We start from the raw sequence: 24,717 nt of genomic DNA, 5'->3' as shown, positions 1-24,717 counted from the left end.
TTGATTTTTGTTGATTTGTTTTAACTTAACAAATTTTCTAAATGCTCAAAAATCAAATTTGTCTAAATTGCATGCAAAAGAGAGATTTGTTTTGTTCATTTTAAAGCACCAAAGTAAAGTGTTTGATTTGTGGCGTTGTTATGCATAGAAGTTCATTTTTCCCAATTTGAAAATATAAATGATAATGACTTAAAAGTAGACCAAATGGGGAAAAAGAATTCTCGCAGAGGAAAAGGTGAGAAATAGCATTCCTGCAATGGTACCCGCATTCTCGCAGACAGGTTAGCGATCTTGCAAAATAATTATTGATATTGTCGACCATCTGTTCGCAGGAATGATGATCTTGCAAAGCCTCTGGACCGCGGAGATGACAGAAAAGACTGCTAAAGAGAAAAAATTAAAACATGAACCAAAAACCTGAGAGCTCTTTTTGATAGAGTGATCTCGCAGGTTTATGCCCTTACAATGTTCTTGCAAGTGAGAATGACGATCTCGCAGAAAAAAGGTTTATTACAATCTTGAGAATTTCAAGACAGGAAATGGCAAGGTAGGAATGGCGATCCTGTTGTTCTTAGGCACGTTCTTGCAAGAGGATTTGTTGGCAGGGATACAGAGAAATTTTTAGGACATGTGAGAGAATTGTTTGGCAATGACCTATGAACTCGTCGTCACAGGTTCGTGTCCCCGCCGACAAATAGCCTTGTTCCCACGTCTCGGGTTTGCATTCCTAGGGTCGCGGGTTCGCAAATTTTTTATTTTTTTGAAGTCTAAAAAATGGAAACTGATGATATGGCCAGGAGCGCAACTTTGAAAGTGTAACCTGCGTACTTGCAAGAATGTTAGCAAACCTAACACAAAAAAATTGCAAGCAAACTATGTTAGTTTTATTAGTTTATCATAAAACTCAAAAACATGATTAGGTTGACCCATATGCGGGGTCCCACTAGGCATGCCAAAATGTATCACCTAGAGTAGAAGTGCAAATTGAATACTAACTAATTAAATAGAAGCATCAAAAATACTAAGCAAGCTAACACTTAAGATAGGACCTAGGGTTATCACTACAAAAAGGAAGCAAACCAAGAATGGTAGGCTCCTAATGGCATAACACAATGATGCAATGGATTTGTCCTTGATTGTAGGAATGTATGCTCACAAGTTATGCTTCAAACTTCAAATGGATGGGTGGAGTAAGTGAAACAAGGTTTCAACAATGGAGTCATGAAGTGATTTTGCCATTATAATGGTATTTTGATAGTGTTTGTTATCTCAAAATAGAATTTTAACTTTGCAATGGAGGATGGATGATTTTGTGAAGGGAGGGGGTTCAATTTATAGGCTAAGGGCTTGAGGGATGTATGGCTAAGATGCAAGGAGAGATAAAAGCTTATGGAAGGCTAAGATGCACTGAAAGGGGAGCACATGGATTGTGCTTGTTTAGCACCAATCAGGGAGTGACACATGTCACAACATCATTGGGTAGAGGAAAGGGCAAGGATGAGTAAACAAAGATGGCTCAAGGCCTTAACTGGCCCTCATAAGTGCTTGTAAGAGCATTCATTGGGTTTGTAAGAGTCTTGATGGCCTTGTAAGAGAAATGAAGGCTTGGTGGTTGGGATATTTTGGAGGGGAGACTTTGTTTTGGCTTAGGAAAGTCTTAAGCTCACTTAGGGAATGTGGCAAGGTTAGGGGGGGGATTAGGCTTGGGTTTAGGATTAGATTAGGGATGTTAGAGATGTACAAGTGGATGGAATTCATGAGGGTGGGTGAGTTAGTGGCTAAGCTTGGTTAGTATGGGTGGATGGGGTGGATTAGGCTAAATGAAGGGTTAGGGATAGGTTAGGGGTTATTAGATTTGAGAGTTTTATTTATCAAATAGATTTATTTAATAAATGGGGATTTTAGAATTAGATAGAAGAATAGGATTTAATTGATAAATAATAGGTTATTTGATTTACCAATTAGGACTATAGATGATTAATTAAATTAATCAACTAGGGGATGGCAAAGGATTAATTAAATAAGAATTTAATTAATGATGCCTTTAGAGATATCTAAATAAGATTACCGAAGTGGTGTAATTGGATTTAGGTGTCTACAAGCCTTTCACTTATCCAAGTTTTACTCTTGTATCCTTTGACCTTTCCTTGGTCCACAATTTAGCAAAGTATTTCTTGACTTTCTCAACATCAATGGCCTTGTATTTTCCTTTTTTTTCTACTTTGACATTGCTTGGGTTTATGTCTGACCCAAAAATCCTTGGATACATGACCTATATTATGACATATGTAGCATGTTCTTGTGTTTTTCTATGGTATTCAGTGGCTCCAATGACTTGTCCTCCACTCGCAATAGGATTCAATGAGGCCGTCATTACCATAGGAAATTAAAACATCTCTATCATTTTCAAACAATGATCATTCATGTCATATTAGGAATGATTCCTTCTACTCTTGACTTACTTTTAATATCCCTAGGTTAGGTTTCCTCTGAGTAGCTATGCTCTAATACCAATTGCTAGAAATAGGAAAGAGTGAGAATGGGCGGACCTGAATCAAAATTCTACAAAGTTTCTCTCAACTATGTATATCATTAACAATCTTTATACATGCATATATGATCAAAATAAAAAGTAAAAATAACAATAGAATAATTTAAATCATAGAACCATTATTTTTTAATAAGGAAAATTGTGGCCAAAAGAAATCCTCAGTGGGGATGGTGCCCACAAAATATTTCACTAATCAAATGTATCTTGTTGTGATGTGGAGCCTAATTATACTTAGAGGTTTATTCAACATAGTTTCCCTCCAAATTATTTATATGGGGGTTTTGGGGTAGCACCCCCAAGATGGGGTCAAGGGGCAGTGCCCTTGTCAGGTCGTAAGCTAGCATCCTAGGTGCACTCTTATTGTAGTACAAGGTGGGTCGAGGGGTAATGCCCTTGTGGGGGTTTTCAAGGGTAGCACCCCCAAAGCCAAAAATGACCTTATATTATAAAAGGCATCAACTACTATTTTTCTATTATTCTAGCCCTAATTTTGCAAGAAGAAAAAAGCTTGTGTAAAAGGCTTAGGGTTAGGGATTTTCATAATGTGTGATGTAAAAATTGATTCTTGCAACAATATTGAGTTATAATGGATTATGAACTATAATTAGGTTGTAATCACTGGACTATAATAAGGGATTATGAACTATAATTAGGTTGTAATCACTGGACCACGTTAAATATTGGTATCTTGTGTTCTCCTATGTGTGATCTACTATTTTCTAATATTATTTATATTTACATGTAACTATTATTTCTATCTAAGGTTAATCCTGACATATCTTGTGAAAGAAATTAACCCTGTTTGAAGCCTTTACCATTGATATATGTCCTTGTAAAAGGACTAGGCCTTGTTAGAAACCTCAAGCCTATTAGAAGTTTGTATAAAATAAAAAAATTATCAAGCTAAACCCTTTTCCCAAACATGGATATATAATAGTACAATTTGTATACAAAAGGTATAGATAGAAAAGTCTTTCTGACAATAGTAATATCTTCAATATCTTATTTTTCCTTTCTAGATCTCTTCACAAAACTAATTATACATTTTTTTTTATATTGTACTATCATATGGTTTGCATTAATATTGATCATATAAAGTGCACATTCAAATATTATATCATTAAAATATGATTCCACACTTTCATTATATCTAAAGTGTCTTCCTAAATACAAAAACTATATAACATTTCAGCATTTAATACCTTGTTAAGTCATTTTTTTGGTAAACCAAAACAATCTCTTAACCAAAATGCATTTACTTTGTCATCTTCTTAGTTTAGTCTATCCCATAACCTTTACCTAATAAAATGTCCATAACTTCATTCATACATTTCAAAATATTTAGAACTTTTAGGCACATGCTCTATACACATTGTAATACCTTCTCTCAACTACTTATATGCTTAAATTTTTCATGTGAAGTGTGCTGAAAAAAATACCTCAACCATTCACTACTTTCTATAGTAAATATTATACAATTTTTGAAGTCCAAGTATCCAAAATACTATAGCATATTTTTCCTTCTTCATAGTAGGTATATATTGCAATAAATGACAACATATATCATCCTAATATGTTCATAAAGTTAAATTTCTAACACATACATCCTCGTATCTCTTGTAGATATAGAGGTAACCTCAGTCTTAATGAACACTTTTGATTTTCTACCAAATACCTCAAGTGTGCACACATGATTATGAAAGTCCTCAACAATCTTCTTTCCACTTGATCCACAAATTGTTGTTGGAATTATTTATAATAACTAAGAGGGGGATGATTTAATTATCCAAGGTCTAGATGTACAAATAAAACTTTTTATAGCTTAGTGAACCCATATTCATAAAACATATTCATGCATGTATCCATTAGATCATACAATCACTTAAACTTTTTAGGTTACTATCAAGTCAACTTTGCAAAAATGTAAGCATGAAACATAACAAATTCAATAACACATTTGACACAGTGATTTTATGTGGAAGTCCAATTTGGGAAAAACCACTAGTAACATGCTACTCATTCTCACTCTTGTGAAGTGATACCCTATTAAAGGCCAACCCTATTAAAGGTTATAATGCACATTGTTAAATGCCAACTGGTTAGAGGATTTCAATCGCCCTATTAGGAGTAAGCCTTGTTAGAGGACTTTAGATAATTCACTTGGAATGTCACCCAATTAAAGAATTTACAAATGACTATTAGGTCAACCTTAATCCAAATGATTTACCCTATACTAGTACAATGATTAGAAAGTAACAATAAAGCTTGATCTAATAACAAATTACAACTCACTTGTAAATTAGAAATCTAAATTTCAATCCTCCATTCTGCTTGGCTTTTACACACTTTAGCTCTATTATCATGTTCACCCATCAAGAATTCATACTCTTAAGACATCTTGATTTTCTTGCTAATAATAGTCACTTATGTTTGGTCTTTGAATGAACCAATACCTTAGACCTCTTTTCTAACTTAGGTTCTTAAACATTGACCAAATTTGCTTGTGACAAGCCATATCTATAAATATAAAATTTAGATATTTTCTACTCATCTTCTATCATCCATATTAAGGTTAGGTAGGATTAGGTGGGATTCTATGAATCTACCCATATTTTCATTTTAGTCCCTTCTAGAGAATTCTACTTTAACCCTCTTTGAATTTGCCTCAAAATTGTTTACCATAAATTTTGTGTCACCAACTCATCATAGTTATCTTCCATATGCTTCACAAAATTCAAGAAAAAGAAATAGTCAGCTCATAATTATCAAATATATGATTTAACATGAATATTGGCACTTGGTATCAATATCTTGTCACTCAACTTCCATACTATTCTTCCACTCATCTTCAACTAGATCAATCAACAAACACTAAAGTTTACTGGTGCTCAACATCATTTAAACTTTACTTGGCTTACACTATATCACTCAACATACACTGAACTTTGACTATTCTTAGCTCTAACTGATTTTCTACTTAGCTTGCACTAACTTTGCTCAACACCTACTATCCACTCGATCAAGCTTGGCAAACTTGATTCTTTTTACTTGTTCTTCTAGACTTTATCAGTGTTTCTAACCTTTGCAACCTTAAGTAGATAATCAATGCAATATATCATCACTATCTTAACTAATCTTTGTAATCCTTTTTACATACCATAACTCAACCTTTTGTCTATGTGCTTTTGTTATCTCATTTGATTAGATCATCTTCATCAATCAAACAAATGATAGTACTCAAATAAAATAAGTAGTTATCTTACCAAGAAGTAGTAGGTTTGACACCAGCAACAAAATAATGATTGAAACACATTCTCAAACTTGTATCAATCTATTTTTAAAAATCTCCCTCTTTGGCATTGATGGAAAACTAGTACCAACAAAAATAGCAAAAAGAAAATGATTCCTTTTATTGAAATCTCTCCCTCTATCATCTTTCATCATCTATATAGGTTGCAAATTTTTTTTATGATCAACAGACAATCAAATCATCCTTATGAATCCCTCTTGATCACTTCCTCTTTCTCATATTTAGGTATTTGTCTCTGCCTATTCTATTCTTATATCTCCCTTTGTAGTATCTCCATCTTTCTAGGTAAATGTAATTATTTATCTTGCTATAGTAATCCTCAGGTACACTATCTTTGGTCTGAGTAGATATTCAATGTTGCTTCCTAGTTCTCACTATGTTTGGTATTCTATATTTCTTATTCTATATTTCTCCCTCTTTTCTTTCTATTTCTCCCTCTTTGACAATAATGCCAGAGACTTGTCATCTTAATATGCAGATATGAACATTTTCAATTTCTCCCTCTATCACCTAGATTGTGATTGAACTGCAACTCTAGCTCTTTGATTACTTTAGGAAGCCCCTAAAGTAAGATCCACTACATCAACATGTAACATATGTCAATTATCTTAGTTGATGCAGGGAACTTCACATGCTTCTTAAATAGCCTTGGATAGGGGTACCACCCCTAGTTTATATCTTAGAAACTCATGAGCATCCTTAGGTAATAATTTTGTGAAGATATCAACTATTCTCTCTTTTGTATTCACATATTCCATCTTCACCTCTTTATCTTGAATTAACTCTCTCAAGTAATGATATTTGATTGCAATGTGCTTTGTCTTTGTATGCATCATATTATTCTTTGATATATTTATAGCACTTGTGTTATAACAATAAAGTATGACAAGTTTAGTGATTTCCTTCTTCATACCTTTGGGTAGCTATTTGATCCATACAATGTTTGAATAATTTACTATAGCAACAACATATTTGGCTTCAGTGGTAGATTGATTATGTAGTTTTCTTTCTTGCTAGTCCATGTAACTAGCCTTTTTCCTAAGAAAAATGATCCTTCACTAATGTTCTTTCTATCATCAACATTTCTATCCCAATCAACATTAGTGTAGGCTCTCAACTCAAACTTCTCATTTTTATTGTAGTATAGACCACAGTCTTTCATACCTTTCAAATATCTCATTATTCTCTTAACAAACACCAAATGATTCTCCCTAGGATTAGTAGAGAATATTTCAACTATCCTAATAGATAATGCATTATTAGGTTTTCTATGTACTACATATTATAATTTTCCTATCATAAATCTGTACAATGTTTGATGTAAGGAAACTTGCAAGAAATAATATAACTATTTCCACATAACCCATAATAGATCTAAAATAAGCACAAAATTAGAATCCATATGAAAGAGAATAGAAAACATAACCACAAAATGTGACATAAGATATACCCTAGGAAACCCTCATTGAGGGAAAAAAATCAGCCCCCAAAAGCATCTATCACCATGTATTATTCATGGTGTAGGAGTACTCTCACATGGAATGATGAAATAAGGGTTTTTGGGTCATTTATGACCTTGTTCAAAGTTTTCTTTATATTTTTTCAATAATAAATTTATCCTAGACTCTTAGGTTCACCTTTAACCCTTTTGTGTGGCCCATTAGCAATTTGGGTATATTATGAACTCAATGCTCAATGAGGTCACTACATCACAATTTATGTAATTTGAATGCATATACTTATAATCTAGGGTCTAGTAGTTTTTTTGGGTCAATATAGACTCATTTGAATGGTTAAAATTCCTTTTAGGCTCTAAAATGTAAAAAATGCATAAAAAATGCAAAAGTTGATATCAAACTTTGCAACTTTTTGCATAACTAAGAAAAAATGCTTCTGATCTTTCCTCCAATGGTCACAACCTTTGAAATATTGTTGGATCAGCCCTTTTACGTAGGTGGAAGGTACAATATATGTTTTTGGCATTAAAATCAATAAAAAGAACCTTGGTTTCTGCATCCTAGGTTGTTTTTCTGCATGGCAAAAATGTGTATAGATGCCTAGGGATCTATGCTTGGTATGGTTGGTATATATTTGAATCAGCTTTCTAATGCAATTTTTTTGAGGTCTTGAAATGCTATAGAACTCATGTTATTCCTTTTTTAGTGCTAATAACCCAAAATTCAAGGGTTTCAAGGGTTTTGATTGAAATCAAGATATAATGTGAGATTCCACCATAGGAAAATTATGCCCTTTGGTGGAATCCTTGTATTTTTAATTAACTTTAAGATGTAGTGAGAAGGAAGAAATATGATGCCCTAGATGCATATACCTTTTATGTATCAATACACAAACCTGTTGGTCCATCATTTTAAGGCCTCAAAACTCCATATTATGGTCTATAACTTGGTAATCAGCATATTTGGATCATTTCTCAACATCTCCAATTGGTCTCATGTTTGTAACACATGTTTAAATGGTACTTACTTTGTAAATGTGGCCTAATTAGCCCTTGTGTCTAAATGTTGTCCCCATGGGTTTTGACAATTTTCTTGCTAATGGGATCTCTCCACTTTGGAGTCTTATAGTACATTAGAAATAGGAAGTAATCCTAGTGTTAGTATTTTCTTGTCATGCCAAGTGTACAAGTTGTAAACCTAAGTCTCATTCCTTCAGCTACTAGGAATCCAAGAGTTTAATGAAAGAACTATGTCCTTTTTTTAGTTTGGGGTCTTCAATTCTAGTCCATATGCCTATGCTAATGTAAGAACACTATTTCTTGAGTTTGAGTTCTTGGTTCCATGTCTGGTTTAGGTTTCTTGTATTAAGCAATATTTGTTCTCAAGGTGCAAGTGTGGGGTCTTGAGCCTTGTTTGGGCTATCAAACCTTGTTAGGTTGTTCTTGTAGGTTGTACTCTCCCAATCTATGTTGTTAGTACCCTATCACTTACATCAATTCAACAAAAATACCATTTCTATACAACCATTGAATCTTTCAAAGCCATAGAAACCACCAAGAAATATATGTGAACATGCATGAATCCACACATCCCATGCCATGCTTCCAACCTTCAGAAATGCTCCCTTGGATAACCTATCAAGCCTTTTCTCACTCGACTCTTTCCCTTTTTCCCTTCCATTTTCTCTCACCAACAACTACCCTTGTGGCTATTTGTATAGTAGCAAGTCCCACAAAATCACCAAGTGGTATTACATAAACCATATGCTAAAACCATGTGCTACCTAACCCATTGACCCTACATTTAATATTGGAAATTTAATTTATTTTCCCCAATATTAAATAATTATATAAAATATTATCACAATGTTACAATACAACTCATCAAGTATATCCCATAGGAATCTTTCCATGTTGCACATCCATCTAGGTGCAACATTACATAATAAAATAAAATAATACTGTATAATAATACTATGCAATGTATGCAACACCCATTATCTCAACAATATCCCACTTATTGTATACATTGCATAGTGTCAATTTTTAGCCACATAAATGAACAAGGGAACAATCTCTCCCAGCACATCCACCATCATGGATCAAATTACACCATGTTTTCCATCCTAGTAATCACAACAAATTCAAAGCATCCAGCATCTCAAACATGAATAATCTTACCTCCTATTATGCCACTTCCATTAAACATACATAGAAGTCATCCAAAGAGAAAGACACCCAACCTATCACATTAGAAGATCATAAAATTATATACCAATAGAAATTCAAAGCACAAAAGACCTGATCCAAAGGTAATCAAATGTATATGTAGTGGTCAAAATATCCATAGCTGAAATAGCACCCACAACAAGTGCCAAACCCATCCAACTATCCATACCTCCAAAGGTATACCAAGTGAATCTCACATCATCAACATATCGAATCTGTAACCTGCAATCACAAGCCTCAAAAGTAATACCTACCACATATATACCAAGAAGCTCCCACTGAAAAAGATAATGTCAAATCTATAACCAATTCACTCACAACATCTTAAAGAAATGAATCCATGTCGTATTAAGGATATCCACAATACATAAACCAATAACCTGAAAGAATAACTCTCATAAAATGTTTGCAATAGTCTCCCTAGCTCTCCACAACCAATGGATGAGAGAGATAAAGGAATAACCATGTCATCTCTCACATGACATACATGAGCACAAATTGATGATCACAATCTCTAACCAATCTCCAATCCAATGTAAGTGAAACTAAACATCTAGGAAGATAACCAAGATGAAAGAGAAACCATACAAATCATAACCTATACAATGTCCTTCTACACATACCTTTAGATGTAAACTATACAAGTATGATCTCCTCCATAAAATCCCAAAAATAAGCCTTAACAACATTCAAACCATACCATATAACTAATCATGGATGTAAGCCTCTCACAAGAAGATGCAACTCATAAACCATTCCTAATGCAAGAAATATGGCCAATATTAAATCATCTCCCAAACTCAACCAACATAAAAAAATATGAAAATAGAGATAACTAATGCTAAACCATCTCTCAAATGAACCCTTTAGAACTAACTTATGTACTATAGCTCAAGGTCCATATCCATGAAAGACGAGCATAAATATAATGCAACTGAGAGAAACAATGGGCTATAACTCTTAAGTAACAAACTACTGAGTAGACCAAGATTGCAAAATGAGAATTCTCATCAAGATATCCAAGTCTCCAAACAAGACTCATCTAAGAAAAATCTCCTTACAAGTCCATATCAAGTGACTTCCCATCAAACTTCATACTAAAACCATCAAATGTCCCAACAAACACATCTCTTATCCAATAGAAATCAACATCACCACCATCTCTAAGTATCCATGAGCACCTATAACAAATCAATCCATGCCAACTCCAAATGAAACATAGAAATATCATGAAGTATCCAACTTATGATCAATGTACTCAATATGAAAAAATTAAACCAAAATTATTGTCAAAATTCCAACCATGCCCTCAAGAAGATAACTATGACAACATGATCTAAATCATCTCAACCAAAGAGATAAAATGCTCCATATGAACATACTATAACATGTCACAAATATAAGCATGTATCAAGATTATACTATGACTTAATAATGAAACCATCCTCACACCAAGGATAACATGTCAAATGAAAGCATAAACCACACATTTGAAGAAAACCATCTCCACGTACCATGAAGAATCATGTCCACACACCATGAAGATAACCAAGAACCACATGAGTCCTCAAGATCTAACCATATTCACACACCATGAAGATAATAAGTGCACCATGCAAATGCCCAAGATGCTTCTACAACAACAGGATCTAAGACAAATCTCCAATATCTACAAACACTCAATAAATATATCAATGCCAACAACTCCCACTCAACCATATTACCAAGTCACATATGGCATTGTAAAATCCATCTCTTACATAAAGATCTTCTAGATCTACACTTATACAACCAAAGTGTTAGTACCTAGTGAAACCAAGATCTCCAAACCAAGAAAATACAAACCAAACTAGGAATTAATCCTGCATTATCACCCCATCATTGTCACAAGATCTCACTAAACCATGTATACAAGCTATCCATGACATCATGATAAAAAAATCATCCTCTAACCATGCAAATTAACCAAGGCATCAAACCATCAGAGAACTCAAAGTGCACATCATGAGCTGCTCAAAAGAAAACAAAATAACCATGATCCTCAACCAAGAGGATATACCACCATAACCAAATTAGAAATCCAAGCCAATGAACATCAAGGATGTACTTGTATAACCAATCATGTCATGCCAAAATCTATGGCACCATGATCACATCCATGAATCAGACATCAAACTCTAAAAGTGTTCAACTTATCAGAATAAAATAGTCAACTACAATCCTCTACCATGATTGTACCTAGTAACAACATATGATCCCTTCTACATGAAGAAAAAGTTAGAAAAACATATGACTTAGGGAATAGACAACTCAAATCCAAGCCACCAATTTGAAGATGTACCAATAATGAAAGATCAATGGGTAAAGACAACCCATAACCAAGCCACAAATGTAACCTATAAGTATAAACTGCTTACAACACTATACAACTTGTAGACCCAACAAGTCATCATACATATCCAAACTAAACAATAATAACTATATCATCATGAGACCAATTTGAAACATGAACTAAGTATACAATGATATCAAATCTTAAATCTCCAAGCATACAATGTCATAAACTCATAATGTTACCATAGTAAATATATATCATAAACTATTCAGATCAATGTATCACCAAATAAATCATGTGAAACCTACACCAAACCTGAACCAATGTGTAGATCTCTCTTAAAACTTTACATTGACTACTCAAAGTCTAAAATCTGACTCTGAATGACTAAGTTATGCCCTAATTTGTGCTCAAAATAAATAACATCCAAATTTTAGACTCTTAAAACCTAAAAAGAAATTAAAATAATAGAACCAAAGCTATGCCAAGTTTTAGTGCTCTGAATTAGCTTTCTAATGCCTATAAGAACTCTTAAATCCAATATCTTGAGAGAAATTTATGGTCATTTTACTAAGATAGACTTTTTACCATTTTCACTACAATTTTTTTTTTTTTGGTGACAAAAATTCTGATGGGATTAAATTTGATGGTCATCATGGGTTGAAACTAAAAAACTCTTTCATTTCCTCTAAGCATGGCCAAACTAGGGCATATTATATATTAAAATTTATGGAAAGACTTGGATCCAATGGTGAGGTTTGTTTTTATCCAAGAGGTCATTTCTACAAGCTACCCTCTAAAATCATCATCTAAATTAAACATCCAAAAAAGCCCTTTTGTCAAACAATTTCACGTGCCCAAAGTCTACCAAAGTCCCATCATAATAGAAAACCCAAAACCCTTAGATTTACAATAAATAACTCATATATCTAGTCATTTCTTTTATCCTCTCATGCATTCCCATGGATTCAATATAGGGTTACAATAGTAAAACCATAGCTTTGATACCACTTGTAAGGAAACTTGCAAGAAAAAATATAAATGTTTCCACATAACTCATAGTAGATCTGAAATAAACACAAAACTAGAATCCACATGCAAGAGAATAGACAACATACTCACAAAATGTGACACAAGATATACCTTGTGAAACCCTCATTGAGAGAAAAAACATAGCCTCCAAAAGCATCCATCACCATGTATTATTTAGCAAAAATACCATTGCAATACAACCATGGAAGCCTTTAAAACCATAGTCACCACTAAACAATCTATGTGAACAAGCATGAATTCATACATCCCATGTCATGCTTCCAACCTTCACAAATGCTCCCTTGGCTAACCTATCAAGCCTTGTCCCACTCAACTCTTTCACCTTTTCCCTTGTATCTTCTCTCACCAACAATTACCCTTGTGGCTACTTATATAGTAGCAATTTCTATAAAACCACCAAGTGGTATTACATAAACCATGTGCTAAAACCATGTGCTACCTAACCCATTGACCCCACAGTTAATATTGGAAATTTTATTTCTTTTCTCCATTATTAAATAATTACATGGAATATTATCACAATGTTATAACACAATTCATCAAGTATATCCCATGGGAACCTTTCCATGTTTCATGTCCATCTAGGTGAAACATTACATAATAATATAAAATAATATAATATAACAATATTATGAAATGTTTGCAATACCTATTATCTCAACATTTGATTCACCTTAGCTAAATCATCATTCTTTGACAATTTGTGTCCTATCACCATATGCGTGCTTACTAGCTTGGAATTTTCCAATAGAAAAGTTTGCAATATCTCCTTTACATATTTTGACTGAGTGATGTATATATCATATTTCATCTGATCTACTTACAAACCCACAAAGTACTTGAACTCTCCAAACATAGACATCTCAAATTCTTTCTTCATTTGATTTTCAAAAGCTTTACATAAGGTATCTTGACCTCCAAATATGATATCATCAATAAAAATTTTAGATAGTAAAATACCTTTGCTTTTATTTATTTTTGAGTATAGATTGATATTATCATTAGTCCTCTCAAATCCAATCTTCACAAGATAATTGTGAAGCCTTTCATATGATTCTCTTGGTTCTTGCTTCAAACCATATAAAGCTTTATGTAGTCAACATACCATGTTTTTGTTGTTAGCATAAAAAATCCTTCTGGTTGTTCTATATAGAGCTCTTCTTCCAATATGGCATTCATAAATGTAGATTTAACATCCATTTGATAAACTCTGAAAAGTTTTTATAAAGAGTAAGCAAGCAGAGTTCTTACTCCTTCCAATCTTACAATATGAGTGAATGTTCCTCAATATTCTATCCCTTCTTCTTGTGCACACCCCTTACAAACTAATCTTTTCTTATTTCTTGTGACTTCACTATTTTCATCTACCTTGTTCCTATATACCCACTTGGTGTCAATCACATTTTTATCTTCTAGTATAGGTACTAGAGTTCACATTTTGTTCTTTTCAGTCTCTTCTTTCATGGCTTTACCCCAATCCACATCTTTTAAGGCATCTTTCACTCTCTTAGGTTCATGCATACTAAGAAAACATGTATAATTTCTCAACCTTTTTCTTGTCATTGTTCTTGCATCTTTATCTTCAATAATTTGTGCAACAAGGTGATGTCTTCTAACATAATTTGATGATCTTGATTATGCTCTATTTCCCTCATTTGGTCTATCAACTTTTGAATCTCTATGTATTTTCTATTAGGTAATTCAACATCTCTTTCATGTACACTAATCTTAGAATAAGAATGTGCCTCAACTTTATTATGTAACTTGACACTTGATTGTACCTCAATTCTTGAATACAACTTGACATTCATTGTATGTGACATGGTAGTCATTAAAAGCTGTTGTTAGTTTGCAACTTGATTTATAGCATCTTCATCAGCATGCATACTTTCATAAAAGTATACAAATGATTTATACTCTTTTGGTTTCGTCATAAGTTCAGCCTCATATACTTCTATATATTCATGGAATTTCACATTTGCACTTACCACAACTTTGTTAGTGTTAGTATTTAAACTCTTGTAAGCTTTACTTCTTATGGAATTGTTGGGATGAAAAATTGCATGCTTTTAGTCCCATTTCAAATTTTGAGAAATTAAGGCCCATAAATGCTTGTGTACCCAGTTGTACCTTTCACACCCCTGAGGTGTTTAATGCTTATAACACCCTCCATTCAACATATCCACTTGTTCCATAATGATTAATTATCATTTTGAGCTGTTTGGCGAAGTCCCATTTCGAGCACATGTCAAATCTGCATTTTTACTGAGTGTCAAACAATGACAGGAGCCTATGTTTACCATTGAATATCTCACACCCAAAAATGTTTCATGACTCACCACTTTGGGAGTTTCTAATATCCATACATTTGAACCTATGTTTTCAATTTCAAGTCATTTTGAGTTCGTTTGACTAGGTTTTCAATCCCTAAAAGTTGGTCAGTTACTGTTTTCATTCATTCACACTTTGTTCATAATTTTGGGAAGCCCTGTTTGATGTGTTGTAACTTTTGACCAATTGACCCAAATGTTGAAATTCCTATTGTGTTGCATTTTAGACATCAAATACTTGTTATGTTTCAATTTTTGAGTCTTGAAAAATCCGTTTGATCAGTTTTCAAATGTGATTCGAAATGGAATTTCTATCTTTTATTGGTATCAGTATTTGCAGATTGTTTGGTAGCCCTATTCGTGATGTTATATCTCTTGATCTATGATTGGTAAGATCAAATGGATTGTACCCCTATGTTTTACATTGAAAATACTTTAAGTATGCCAGTTTTCAAGCCTTGACGAATCTGTATCCACACTTTTCCAGGCCAATTCTATTTGCGAAAATCACTTTTCTACCATTTCCTCAATTTGCAAAATCCAAGTAGCCCAAATTGAATGCTCGCCATTTACGCCTAGTTATTCATCATGAGCCCAAATCACAGATTCATAATGTCCTCATCACAAATATTTCATGCCCCAATTTTCATTTCCCCATGTGCTCTTTTGCCTAGTTTTCAAGGCCAAATCTGAACCTAGTGTATTATTTTTTGACATATTTACTTGCAGGTGATTCTGAGAAGGCAACTTTGATGGAGAATATCTTGTGACTCCAAATTCATCATAAGACGAGATTCAACAAGGTGAAAGTATGTGGAACAAAGAGTGACTGTGCCAGTTTTCAGAGCTTGGTCAGAGGTTGGGTCAGTTTTTAAGGCCAGTTAAGACACCTCCTAGCACCAAATTCATGGTTTGCAAATAGTTGGTAAAATAGTTTTCTGTTGATTAATCAGTGGTTGAATTTGGTTTACATCAGTTTGAAGATCTCTATAGATCAGTTTGGAGTATCAGTTGTCTGAAAACAAAATTTTTTTTAGCCGGACCCACTTTGGGATCCAGCTGATTCCATCAAATAGAGTAACCCTAAGAATTGAAAATAATGAAGATTGAGATGAATACTGCACATGAAAGATGATGGAAGGGAAAGTTCATTAGAAAGGGTCACATCATTAGGCCTGGGATAAATAGGAAGAATGGGAAATGTCCTCTTTCTCCATTGGAGGTGGGCATGATGCTTAGAGGTATGTGATTTAATAATAACACATCGATATATTTAGCATCTAAAAAAATATACAAGGCAACGAGAAGAATGGATACCTTGTCTAAATTGTACATTGAGTAGAGATTACCACTTTCTACTGGTTATATAATTATTGAAGAAAATGGTGTCCTGGATCAAAAGTGCACATCAATCTACAATGTAATAGCATTGGTAGGCCTTCTAAATGCAACCCTTGTGATTCCCACGTTCCACTTTAATAGTATTTGGTGAGATCCAAACAAGTTTGGAGATATATATGACGAGGAACATTTTATAAGAAATTTGAAAGATGATGTGCAAATAGTGAGAGAGCTCCCACAAGATTTAATGGAGAAGTTTGGCTACAATACAAGAAATATCTTAAATTTTAGGATTAAGGCTTGGTCTTCTGTTGATTACTACCTGTGAAAGATTCTTCCTAAATTACTTGATACTGGTGTGATCCGAATATCTCCATTTGCAAATTGATTGGCATCAGAGGTCCCATCCAACATATAGCGTCTCCGATGTTTGGCCAATTATGAAGCATTGAAATTTTTTGAGCCCATTGCTTCACTTGCAGAAAAGTTAGTAAAGCACATGACTGAAGCAATTTCCAAGCATAATGGGAAATATATATCTATTCATCTTTGGTTTGAAGAGGACATGGTAGCTTTCTCATGCTGTATATATGATAGAAGAGGAGCAGAGAGGTGTATCTCATCATTAGCAAGCTGCAGTCCAAATAATGAAGAAGCTAGTATTAAAAGAGGCATCCTGCACGTTGAATAGAGCAATCAACATAGTTCAAGCAGCATCAATGTAGAGAGCATTCCATTTAAGGAGGAAACAAAGCCATGGTTTGTATTAAAAGAGCCACACATAACAAAGGCCAAGCTACAATTTTAGGTAATCTGCTAGCTCTTAATAAGTAGACGAGTCACTTTTTTAAGAGAATAAAGGTAGAGAGGGCAGAAAAAGACCAAACACAATCAATCATGCAAAGAGATGACTAGCGTTCAAAGATTGTAAAACAAGAAGACTAGGTAGTTAGGATAAGAGAAGCATGCAATCAGATAAAACTCCACGATGTGCACAGAGGAACCACGCATTAAACAAGAAGCCACACAAGAAAATTCGCATGCAATAAAAGGAAGCATGCACATGTTTAAAAGGGAAGAAAGACATGTTCAAAGAGAAATGGCTGCAAGTTTTAAAAGTAAGATCCAAAGCATATGCGGAGGGAACAGCCGCAAGGAAAAGGTTTTAATCCCATATTGTTTGTGTGGGAATGTTTTTAAGTCTTTAAATACAAATCTTTGCTAAACACTTGATGTCTTAAGAGAAAATGCTTTCAAAGGTAGGCTTCTGCAGGTGGGACCTGCTAATGATGTCATCCAATTGTCAAAGGTGATGCATGCATAATTTTGAACTAGATTATACACGTGCTGATGTGGCAGGAAAGTGTTGAGATCGTGACACATGGATAATTCGATGATCATCGCTATATCACCATGGAGAAGATGCAAGGAGGTTACCATGCCAAGATAGCAATGCTGACATGGTAGGCTTGACTAGAAATGATGTGGTGATAGTGAAAAAGATTGTGACATGTGTCATGATCATGTAGCCATTTCTACCTCGCCAAGAGAATATGCTCACGGGATAACCATAGTGAGGTAGCGACACTCAAGTGGAAATGACATGTGGAGCCAGGTGGTGCTTAGGTGGTAGGACCAGCAAGCGATGATGTGGTGCCCAATTGTACAAGCCCAAGCCAATCAAGGAGTGACACATGCCACTCGATCAATAGAGGTTTGACCTTGGATTCAAAGGATGGGAGAAAATTTGAAGAATGTAAAAAATAGTTTTAAATTATTTTCTAAAAAAAAGGGTTTTCAAATGAACAAGTTTTACAACCATAGGGGCTTTTTAATAGATGTCTAAACCTTAGATTAATTTAAATTTTTGAAAAAATTTAAAATATCAAAGTTGCAAACTTGAATAGTTTGTACCAGGGGAGCATTTTTCAAATTGAGATTCTGGGTGTTTTTGGAAGGCTAGATATGCACTTCAATATACCACTAGAACTGGGAGAAATTTAATTTTCCAATTTTGGGGTTATTTTTTGCACAAGATTCCACTAATTCATTCTACAAGATTTTTTTTTTTAATCAGGTTCCCTTTTTGTAACTGTATTTAGGTATGGAAGTTCAGAATTGATTCCTAGCATGATGATGACCTGGGTATGGTTAAAAGGTAGTGGAAATGCAGTTAGGGTCAAATTTGTTCAAATTCATCCAATAAAAGCTCAAATTTAACCTAGCATTTTAGTAAGTAATCTAATATTTTGTTGACTCATCAAGTTTTCATCATTTCAACGGAGATATTTCTCAGATCAACAACAGTAATAATAAAAATCAAATCAGATCACAATGGTAGAAAGAAGAGAGAGGTGATTTAGCTAAGAAAGATTGAATTCCAAGTGGATAGATAGTAGTTGTAGATCAGATCCAGAAATTCACCCTTGTCTATATCATTCTTTCTTTCTATCATTTGAAGGGTTCTAGTTTTTTGTGACTGAGAAACCAGTAGGTTCTAGTTCTGGGGAGAAAATTTGCACATTACTATGAGAACTTATTCTGGTTCCATTTTTGATGTTTTTCCTTGATTGTGATACCATACTTTAGCATATTTCTTTCATGTGAACAGTAGTAGTGTAGATAATACAACAAGTTCTGATGTGTTACATGTTTTCATGTTTTCATTTTGTGCATCTAAATGTATAGTTTCAAGGAAATGAATACATATGAACAAGAATTTCACTAGTTTCATTCTGGTTCTTGTCTCCTATCTTAGAAATCCGTAAGTCTTATGTGGTTTTGGAATAAAGATCTAAGACCCATTTGTATCCCTTTCAAGTTGTATGTTTGATGTATTTTTCTGTTGGACCAAAGGGCCAAGTAAATGCTTGATATGTTTAAACAAGGTTGTTGGTTACTTGAGAAGGATTTTTTTGAGAATGAGATCTGAATGAACACTAAAGTCTAAATCACAAGGTGGTTAGATAGATCTGATGTCTGGGTATACAAAATATGTCCTGATGTCACAGATGTATGTTTTAAATTCATGGAATTGCCCCAATGGATTATGTACTGATCAGTTAAAGGATCACTAGTTATACTACTACATTTTGGAGGTTGTGTTGAATCAACATCATTAATCAAACGATATTTACTTTTTATGTTGAAGAGCTATAATAGAATGCCCTCACTCAGCTTATGAGATTCCTAGATCTGCATTTAGCTACTGTAGAATGATGTTATTTCATGAGTTATCAAGAGAAATAAGGGTTCTATTTGCTTCATATTAGATTCAATTTATGCTTTGATAATTGGTACCATATAAAGAATCTATAGGTCTACTCGCCTTTGGTTTTGTAGAGCCTAAAGAAGAAGAAGGGTCTAGCCTTATAGGTGGCCTGGTGTCAGAATGGGCATGTTGAAAATGGGACTTAGCTGCCCCTAGATGTGTTTTGTTCTCCTCAGGATAATTGAAAACTAGTAACATTTTCAAACACCAATAAAATGACGACTCTGCTAGGGACTGTATTGAATCAGATGTAAGAAAAAACTTGAGAATTTGAAAAGAAGAGATTCAATATAGCAGAAGAACTGCATAAAAAAGGTTGTATGAGTAGGTTATCTGATGTGTTTTCCAACTTTCTTACTCAAATATCATGTAACCCAGTTGAGCTTTATTCATGGACAACAGTATGTTGTAAAACTGGATAAAAATTGTGTGCTATGACTATTATAGGTCTATCTTCAATCAGTTCAATTTGCAAATACCATTGAGAAAGTTTTAGAGTCAAGAATTGATTTATAAAGTATATTTTCTTTCCAAGGTGTTAATGATATGCAAGTTCTCCTACATTGAAGGTCTAGTTCAGATTTGTTAGGTGACAAATTATGTTTTATTTCTCATGAAGTGTGAGTAGCAACTCTCAAATCTCTACACCAGTTTGTTCCTAGTTGATTTCATTGCAAAATTTTGAAGGATTTTCAGTTGTATGGGTAGATCTATAATTATTGATAGTTTCTTAGAAAGGAATTCTAAATTATTGATAAGTTTTAAAGTGCTATTTGAAATCTATTGTTATAAAGAAATTGAAATGTAAAAAGTAGATCACAGTAGTGATCTCTTTATCCTCTTGAAAGGAGGTGGCGACTCTACAAAGTTTGATCAGTAGTGTAAAGAATTTCAGTCTTACACCTATGCCAAATCAATAAATCGAAGTTCAGTATCAGCACTTGAGGTATTTTTATTTTCATGTTTCTTTTCATGGAAGTCAGATGTTAGAATCAGTGCCTCTATTCATTGATTTTCAGCACTAGAAGGAAGAGGTAGAAATTTTTTTCTATAATGGAGTCAGATCTCAGATCTAAGATTAGTTTGCCAAATGTGGAGAGTTTAGAAATTGTGAATAATAACATTGCTATGTTGAATAGACTAGTCTACAAAAGGATTGTCAATCTTGTAAGAATTGAGGTAGGAAGTACTCAAGGTTTAAGTGCCAAACAATTTTATTTAAGGCTTAAATCAGTAATCAGTAAGATGCCTTTTCATTGTAGACCTGAGGAATCTTCCCTACCTATTGTTTTCCTTGATGTTCTAGTACCCAATTCAGTCAATTGGCCAACACCTATAAGGTTACAAATAATTTTTCAAATTGAAAAATTCATTGAGGAGATGGAAAGTGGTCATTATAGATTTCATGACATATCTTCTAATGATAATGAATGTGCTGAAAGCCAAGGTAGTAATTAATACAATGAGTCTATAGAGCAAGATAATCTATCTTTCAAATGTGAAGAGGTGGATTCAAATGTCAATGAGTCAGGTAATAGCACTCAGCATGAAAAAGATGGATATAAAAGAGAAGATAAATTTTGTTATAGTACATATGGAGTTGAAGAAAGTTGTAACAACATTAGATCTAGTGATTGCCATGATAAGAAAGAATATTGTAATAATGTTGATTTTCCATATTGTTACACTAAAAATCCTGCTGTTGTAAGTTCTTCATGTTATCTAGATGATAACCATAGCTGGGAGAAGATTTGTGAGGCAATCTTCTTGAGCTCTGATAAAATCTTAGAATTTCTAGCTTGTGAGTTTGAAAAGCATGTAAGTATTTCTAAGGATCTTCATATGTTCTCTCATAATACTTTCTCATTCAGTCAAATCAATTCCCCAAAGTTTGATGTGGAAAAAGACGTAGAATTTGAACAATATTTGTTAGATTTTGGAGGTGTATATAATAGAACCTCAAATGTTTTTGCACATGATGATTTGCTGGATGTAGGGAATGTTAATGAAGGGAAGGTTAATGCTATTTTAGATTCTTTTTATGTTGATCTTGCTGAACATTGTTTTGATGTTTCATATGACGAAGAGGAAAATAGTGAAGGTTGTCAATCAGATTATAGATTTTCTTCATGTGCTGATAAGTCTTGTAAAGATAATTTCAAGGTTTATTCTAACATTCAGTTAGAGGAAGAAAATGATAAGGATCAGCATAGTTTGGATCAGCACTTTCAGAATGAATTTTCATGTATGGTGATAATCAATGTTTTGAGTGTGAAGAGGTTTCAGTGAAAGATGAATCTAATTTAGTGAATGATACGACTGCAAGTAGGCAACAATCAGATTCCAAACACTCCTTGTAGCTAGAGACACAAGGTGAGTTGCAAGTTTTTGGTGTTTGCAACTTGGTCAATGATATATATTATGAAGTTTTTTTGTTTCTGATCAGCGTGCATGAATCATTGTTGGATTTTGATTCTCAGTTCAATTTGTGTAATTATGAGCATGCTGAGTCATTTTCTCATAAGAAGCATGAGGTAGAAGCTAATGCTGATATATGTATGTATTATGAGAATGAAGGAAGTTGTTTTGTTTTGCCGAGTAATTTGTTTCAATTTGTTGATTTGATTGGTGAAACAAAGAAGAATGAGAATCGCAGTTTACCTCATGAAGACATAAATGAAAATCAAGTATATGATAGAGGTAAAAGTTTTGCTAAGTTTAGGGGCACTGTTTGTATACAGAGTAATTTCCTTGCTTTCAATAAAGCTATTCAGGAGAGTTTTTGAAGTTCAAGTGTGTGGTCTGCTTCTCCCAGAGATCTAAAATCTTGCCATGACTACAAGGGGCATGATCCCCAGACAGAGCCACTGTTGGGATGAAAAATTGCATGCTTCATTTTTAGTCCCATTTCAAATTTTGAGAAATTAAGCCCCATAAATGCTTGTGTACCCAACTGTACCTTTGACACCCCTGAGGTGTTTAATTCTTCTAACACCCTCCATTCAACATATCCACTTGTTCCATGATGATTAATTATCATTTTGACCTGTTTGGCGAAGTCTCATTTTGAGCACATGTCAAATCTGCATTTTTATTGTGCAAATAGCGACAGGAGCCTATGTTTGCCATTGAATATCTTGCACCCAGAAATGTTTCATGACTCAACACTTTGGGAGTACCTAATATCCATACTTGAGAACCTATGTTTCAGATTTCAAGTCATTTTGATTTTTTTTGACTAGGTTTTGAATCCCTAAAAGTTGGTCAGTTACTGTTTTCATTCATTTGCACTTTGTTCATAATTCTGGGAAGCCCTGTTTAACATGCTGTAAATTTTGACCAGTTGACCCAAATGTTGAAATTCTTATTGCATTGCATTGTAGATATTAGAGACTTGTTATCTTTCAATTTTTGAGTCTTGACGAATCCATTTGATCAGTTTTCAAACGTGATTCCAAATGGAATTTCTATCTTTTACTGGTGTTAGTATTTCTAGATTGTTTGGTAGCCCTGTTCATGATGTTATATCTCCTGATCTATGATTGGTAAGATCAAATGGATTGTACCCCTATGTTGTACATTGAAAATAATTTAAGTATGCTAGTTTTCAAGCCTTGACGAATCTATATGCACCCTTTTCGAGGCCAATTCCATTTGCAAAAATCCCTTTTCTGCCATTTCCTCAATCTACAAAATCCAAGTAGCCCAATTTGAATGCTCACCATTTACACCCAATTATTCATCATGAGCCCAAATCATAGATTCATAATTTCCTCATGACAGAGATTTAACGCCCCAAATTTCATTTCCCCATGTGCTCATTTGCCTAGTTTTCTAGGAAAAATCCAAACCCAGTTTATTATTTTCTAATATATTTACTTGCAGGTGATTCTGAGAAGGCAACTTTGACGGTGAATATCTTGTGACTCTGAATTCATCATAAGACAAGATTCAACAAGGTGAAAGTATGTGGAACAAAGAGTGACTGTACTAATTTTCAGACCCTGGTCAGAGGTTCGGGTTAGTTTTTAAGGCCAGTTAAGACACCTTCTGGCACCAAATTCATGGTTTGCAAATCAATGGTAAAATAGTTTTTTGTTGGTTAACCAATGGTCAAATTTGGTTCTGATCGATTTGAAGATCTCTGTAGATCAGTTTGCAGTATTAGTTGTCCAAAAAAAAAAAAAATTAGCCAGACCCACTTTAGGGTCCGGCTGATTCCATCAAATAGAGTAAGCCTAAGAATTGAAAATAATGAAGCTTGAGATGAATGCCGCATGTGAAAGATGATGGAAGGGAAAGTTCATTAGAAAGGGTCGCATCATTAGGCCTGGGATAAACAAGAAGAATGAGAAATGTCCTCTTTCTCCATTGGAGGTGGGCATGATGCTTAGAGGTATGGGATTTAATAATAACACATCGATATATTTAGCATTTGGAAAATATACAATGCAGGGAGAACAATGGATACCTTGTATAAACCATACATTGAGTAGAGGATTACCACCTTCTACTAGTTATATAATTATTGAAGCAAATGGTGGTTTGAATCAACAACGCAATCAATTTGCAATGCAGTAGTGATGGCAGGCCTTCTAAATGCAACCCTTGTGATTCCCACGTTCCAATTTAACAGTATTTGGCAAGATCCAAGCAAGTCTGGAGATATATATGATGAGGAAAATTTTATAAGAACTTTGGAAGATGATGTGCAAATAGTGAGAGAGCTCCCACAAGATTTAATGGAGAAGTTTGGCTACAATACAAGGAATATCTTAAATTTTAGGATTAAGTCTTGGTCTTCTGTTGATTACTACCTACGAAAGATTCTTCTCAAATTA

General features: G+C 33.9%; 1 pseudogene; it reads left to right on the top strand.

Annotated features, from left to right (window-relative positions):
* Positions 1 to 256: 256 nt before the first annotated feature.
* LOC149571780 (protein ESMERALDA 1-like) lies at positions 257 to 24,457 on the top strand (annotated as a pseudogene).
* The last annotated feature ends 260 nt before the right edge of the window (positions 24,458 to 24,717 follow it).

This window comes from Cupressus sempervirens, chromosome 2 (assembly GCF_028749045.1).
Source record: "Cupressus sempervirens isolate cs-2001-9-10 chromosome 2, ASM2874904v1, whole genome shotgun sequence".
Lineage (NCBI taxonomy): Eukaryota > Viridiplantae > Streptophyta > Pinopsida > Cupressales > Cupressaceae > Cupressus > Cupressus sempervirens.
Note: the sequence above shows the minus strand (reverse complement) of the source record. Positions and strands in the feature narration are given on the sequence as shown.